Source organism: Orycteropus afer, unplaced genomic scaffold (assembly GCF_000298275.1).
Source record: "Orycteropus afer afer isolate SDZICR_OR568_19922 unplaced genomic scaffold, OryAfe1.0 scaffold00014, whole genome shotgun sequence".
In the NCBI taxonomy this organism is placed as follows: Eukaryota; Metazoa; Chordata; class Mammalia; order Tubulidentata; family Orycteropodidae; genus Orycteropus; species Orycteropus afer.
Genome location: NW_006921601.1, coordinates 11,184,881 through 11,190,977, shown reverse-complemented (window position 1 = coordinate 11,190,977; position 6,097 = coordinate 11,184,881).

The window sequence follows — 6,097 nt, the reverse complement described above, 5'->3', positions numbered from 1 at the left end:
CCCAGTCTTCCTTTTGGAGTGGCTGGTGGGTTTGAACTGCCGACCTTCTGGTTAGTAGTCAAATGCCTTATGCACTGTGCTACCAGAGCTCCTTAATTTTATAAATAGCTCAGCCTTTTACTACCAAATTTATCATAACTTAAGCCAAGAATACACAAAGTTCCAGTTTTTAATCAGGATTGCTCTGGGAGTTTGCCATCTTGATTTTCTTTCTTTTAGCCCAGTTTTCTCAGGTCAATCTGTTTATCTAATCCCTGCCTATTTCTGGTATAGGAAGTGAAAAAAGGAGATGTGTATTGTTTGTGAGATGTTCCTGTTTCAGAGTTTTAAAAGTGTTTCTGAATAATCGGCTGTATATTTGTGGAGATTCTGTTTGTTGAAGGGGGGACTATTATTTTTCTCCTCGTGTTTCTACCTTGACTCATAAAGTAAGAAGTTCTCTTTTGGAGTAGCTTTTTCCTTTCTCTCTACCCTTTGAAATGCCTTCACAAGAGATGATTATTTATCATATGATAGGTGAATCTATGGAGCTCTGGTGGCATGGTGGGTAAGGTATTTGGATGCTAACCAGTAGGTCAGCAGTTCAAACCCACCATGGAAGGAAGATGAGGCAATCTCCTTCTGTAAAGATTTACATACAGGCTTGGAAACCCAGTGGGGGTTGCTATGAGTCAGAATTGACTTCATGCCAGTGATTGGTTTTTTGGGAGGTGAATCTAGGATAAGGAATTGGTAAGCTTGGCTCAATATTTTCTAGTTCTCTTCTTGGAGCCTCTAATTCTTTGGTATACGTTTGCCACTCATCTGTGCCATAGACATTATCTGAGCAGGCTGGATTCCTGTGAGGGAGAAAGAAATGGAATACTTCTACAGTAATTTTGGCTTCTTGTTAGTTGACTGTTGAGTTGATTATGACTCATGGTATATGCAGAGTAGAACTGCTCTATAGGGTTTTCAAAGCTGTGATCTTTTAGAAGCTGATAGCCAGTCCTGTCTTCTGAGGAGCCTTTGGGTAAGTTCAAGCTGCTAAACTTTCAGCTAGTAGTGGAGTGGTTTAACTGTTTGCACCATCCTGGGACTGTTCTGGCTGGATAAGTTTAATTTAAAATTGAGGTAACTTGACTTTTTGGCCACTGGTTTTACCTGTGATTTTATCTTCATCTGTCTGACTCCTTTATTTTGCTTATTTGTTGGTTCTGAACTCCAAGTGAGAGGGAAGAGAGAGTTATAGATGTTTATTAATGAAGGAAATAGTTGAAAAATGTTACTCTTGGATAGAATGCTCTTTAGGGATTAAGGCTTGCCTTAATGTGATTTGTTCTGATTTACCTCGGAATCCTTGAAATGGAGACTTACATTGCTAAGAAGGTTCCAGTCTAGAGCTCAGACATAGAAGCTGGAAGCAAACAATTCAAAGAGATGCTCTCTGAGAGAGGATTAAGAGGTTGGTAAATGTTAGTAGGCAAAGGAACACGATGAGCTGAGAAATTAAGATAGTAGAAACTTGGACATAAAAGCAGATTTTGTGTCAAATCTAATTTTATATTACAGTAGATTTCTGAAAGATAGTAAGATGCTAAACTGTATCTGCCAGTAAAATCATTTTTCTTTACCCATTTCTGTAACTGGTCACATGGTCACACCTGGTATTTAGAATGGCCCATGAATCAGTATACATTTGCATATCTGGCCATCTTTCCTTCTAAGAAAAATAAACACCTAGGTACATTGCTTGAATTTCTGCCCACTGGGAGGATATCCCTTCATCACTGTCCTTCAGAGAGGTCCCAAAAGGGACTGCAGCGATGCCACTGCCCACTTCTGACTGGTACTTGAATATCACACAGAACCATCTGTCAACCAGGCACTAGTTTTTTCTTCCTCAGTCAACTGATTGTAAGGAACTCTCCATGAGGCCATAGGTGCACAGTGGGGGAAGGAAGGTAATATGACAGGAGTGGGGACTAGGGGCATTTGGACCACTTTCTCATGTGACTGACTTGTGCCTTCAGGTCCTGCTCAAGCCCAATCTCTTATATACCACTTCCATTTAATAATGAAGTGCTGCTGTGCAAATCCAATTTTATGATTCTGTGGATCAGACACCACCAGTTCATGATGGGCAGCTCAGGTTGCATGGTGACTTGGTGGCCCATGGTTAGCATTCAGTCTCTACTAAGGCCCAGTAACAAGCCAAAAGTTGGTCTCAAAAGGAGAGTAGTTGTCTTTAGAGAACAGCAGAGATTTTTTCCAAAATCCTAAGGGTCTGTGCTGTGATTTACTAATAGGGGCCTGCCAAAGACTTCAAATGACATACCTATCATTGGATTAAAGACCAAGTGACAGAGTGGCTTGTATGGAAGCTTGAACCTGTTGCAGAGCCTTCTGTTGCTCTGGACCCCACTCGAAACTAGCAGCTTTTCAAGCCATTTAACAAATAGGCCAGAGTAGCACACTCAAATGAGGGTTATGTTGCTTCCAAAATCCAAAGAGGCCCACCAAGTGTTGTCCCTTCTTTTAAGCTGTAGGAGGGGCCAGATGTAACAATTTATTCTTCACTTTAGTAGGAATATCTTGACATGCCCTATATCACTGGACCCCTTGAAATTTTACTGAGGTGGAAGGCATTGAATTTTTGTCAGATTAATTTCCCACCCTGTAGCGTGCACATATCTTAACAAATCTAGAGTCATTGATACTTTTTTATTTCTAGGACCAGTCAGCATAATGTCATCAGTGTAATGGACCTATGTGACATCTTGTGGAAAGGAAGGATGACCAAAGTCCCTGCAGACTAAAGTATGACATGGGGCTGGAGAGTTGATGTACTGCTGAGGTAGAACAGTGAAGGTATATTGCTTAAAGCAAACTGCTTCTGGTGTTCGTTGAAACCAGGATCAAGAGAAGGGCATTGGTCAGATCAAGAGCTGCGTACCAGTTACCAGGAAATGTATTAATTTGCTTAAGCAATAAAACCACATCTGGAACAGCAGCTATAATTGTAGTCACTATCTGGTTAAGCTTGTGTGATCCATGGTCTCTTTTTTTCCACAGGCCAAGTAGGTGAGTCGGATGGGGATATAATGGGAATTACCACCCTTGCTGGCGGTTCAAACCCACCAGCCACTCCTCGGAAGGAAGGTTGGGCAATCCTACTTCCGTAGTGATAATTGCCTCGGAAACCCAAGGAGGGGTCGCTAGGAGTCGAGGCCCACTCGATGGCAAATAACAACAACCACCCTTGCATCCTTCAAGTCTTTGATAAGGTGATACTAATGTCTTCAATCCCTGTAGGAATTCAATATTGCATTTGGCTTACTGTTTTCCTATGCAGAAGCAGTTCTTATGGCTTCTACTTGGCTTTCCCCACCATAGTTGCCCTTTTTTCGTGTTATTGATTGAATTTTGTTCCCCCCAAAATAATGTGCTTGCCCTCTATTTTGTGATTTAGTATAATCTATTTTGTGAAATGTGTTAAATTGTAACCTCTATGTTAATGAGGCAGGATTAGGGTGGGTTATATCTTGAATCACACCCTTAAAAGAGGGCATGATTCAAGTCTCACCCTTACTCAAGTACCCACCTGTATTAAAATCACACCCTTACTTGAGTCACACCTTTATCTTATAAGAGGTAAAAGACAGAAGCACACAAAAGAGAAAGAACTGATTACCACCAAGAAAGAAGGATTGGGATGGAGTGTACCCTTTAGACCTGGGGTCCCTGTGCTGATAACCTGGTAGATCCATGATACCAAGACCCAAGGAGATCTCCAAGGAACACTGGGCCCACATATGTCAAAAGGAGGAAAAGACCTTCTCCCAGAGCCAGCAGAAAGTTTTCCCCTAGAGCTGGTGCCCTGAATTCAGACTTCTAGCCTCCAAATCTGAGAGAATAAATTTCTGTTTGTTAAAGCCATCCACTTGTGATATTTCTGTTATAGAAACACTAGATAACTCAGAAACTCCACATATCAGGGATCCAATGTGAGAGTTCTTCCATTTGCTAAGAATGTCTACACCAGTTATACATTCTGAAGCTGGGGTAATCATGACAGGATGGTTTTGATGATCCACTGTGAGACAAACCTTAGCTAAAACTCCGTTCATAACCTTACCTTCATATGCCCCTGCTTTGACCACAATGACGTTTTGGGTCTCCTGGAATTTATGTCAGTTCAGAGCTGGTGTCCAGTAATCTCCAAAAGTCTGATTATTTCCTTTTCCCCAATGAACGGTTATTCTTGTAAAAGGCCATGGATCCCTTTGAGGGAGACTGGGAGAAAGATTAACAGTGTATATTTTTGGCAGTTCTTGGGTATTTTATTTAATGTTTGTGGAGTTATAGCTCTAGGATAGACAGTGGGACTGGTAGAATAAAGGATGTGTGTGTGTGTGTGTATAATTTTGTTAAATATCACCAAATTCCTTTCCACACATTCTCTTGTAGTTTCATCAGCATTGTATAATGAGGTAGAGAATGTCTGTTTCTCTACAACTTTGTAAAAATGGCAAGGTGTTGCAAAAATTGGAGGTTTTCGTTTTTGGCATCTCGATGTAGTTTTAATTTGCATTTCTCTTACGAGAATATTTTCATATATTTAAGGTCATTTGCCTTTATTTTTCTGAGAATTGCCCATGTCTTTCTCTAATTCTCTATTTTTTTGGGGGGGTAGAAATATGCCCCCTCCCCCCCTTTTAATATTTCATTTCTGGTAAAAAATGTACACAGCAAAACTGTCCCATTCAACAATTTGTAGACATAATGATCAGTGACATTGTCTACATTCTTTATATTGTGTCAGCTTTCTCTTTTTCTCTTCTTTTGTTTCTCAATCACTTAAACTCCTTACCTAACTTCCTGTCTATAAATTTTAAAAATATATCATTTTTTAAAAGAGCACAGTACTCGAGGGAGACTACTATACTTTTTGAATTAACCTGTTGCTTAGTTTAAAGGTGATTTCAGGATTTCTTCCCTTTATTTAAAGAGCTCTTGATAGGCTACGGTTTTAGGTCTTTGTAATGTAAGATGAAAACATTTATTTTTTAAAATGTTTGTTTATTGTTTCTGGTACCTTTTAGAGTGCAGAGTTAATTCTTTTTATATAGCCATAAAGCCAAATAAGAAAGGCTTTCTCGCCTTCCAGGTTGTAAAAACATTCACTTATTTCCCCCCCCTAGTATTTGTATGATTACATTTTTTACATATAGATAGCTGATCCATTTGGAGTTTATTCTACTACATGGTGTGAGGTATGGTTTCAATTTTATGTTTTTCCGCGTTTTATCCAGTTATTCTGATGCCATTTATTAGAGTCTATGATTTGAAATATTACTTTATCATATATAGGCAGTCCCTGGGTGACAGATGAGATCTGTTCCTAACTGTATTTTTAAAAATTTGCAGGTCAGTCGGAACAGGTGATTATGGTTCTTATTTAGCTTTACTTTAGTGCAAGAAGGAGCTCTGGTGGTGCAGTGGTTAAGGCATTCAGTTGCTAACCAGAAGATTGATGGCTTGAACCTGGCAGCTATTTTGGGGGTGAAAAGATATGGCAGTTTGCTTCCATAAAGATTTACAGCCTTGGAAACCCTATGGGGGTAGTTCTGCTCTGTCCTATAGGGTCACTATGAGTTGGAATAGACTCAAGGGCAGTGAGTTTTTAACACAACAGAGGGCTTGAAGCCTTTTCAGTGATTTAAAAGCTGCATATTCAGCAAGTGAAAGTGTTTGTAATGAAGAATTTGTTGCCAGTAGAGGTTGATTCAGTTGTTTCAAAGTGAAGGCAAATTTACATAACACTAAAGCAGGGCTTCTTAATAGTGCTGCAGGCTCAAAGGTGATGGCTCCCCACTCAAAGATGGCTGCTTCTCACTCAGAATGGCAGCCTACTGTGCCACTTTGAATGTGTGTAGCTTTCCACAAGCCTGCCAGTAATCCAGTCTCATGCATCAGGCTCCTTCCTGAAAGGGCTCACCATGCCTCTTCCAAGTCTTCCATTCTAGGGCTTCAATCCATAATTTTTCCAATTCTGATTACTGTGAAGAATTACCAAAATTATAAAAATTTCGGTCTGTTCCTGTTTCCTTCATTG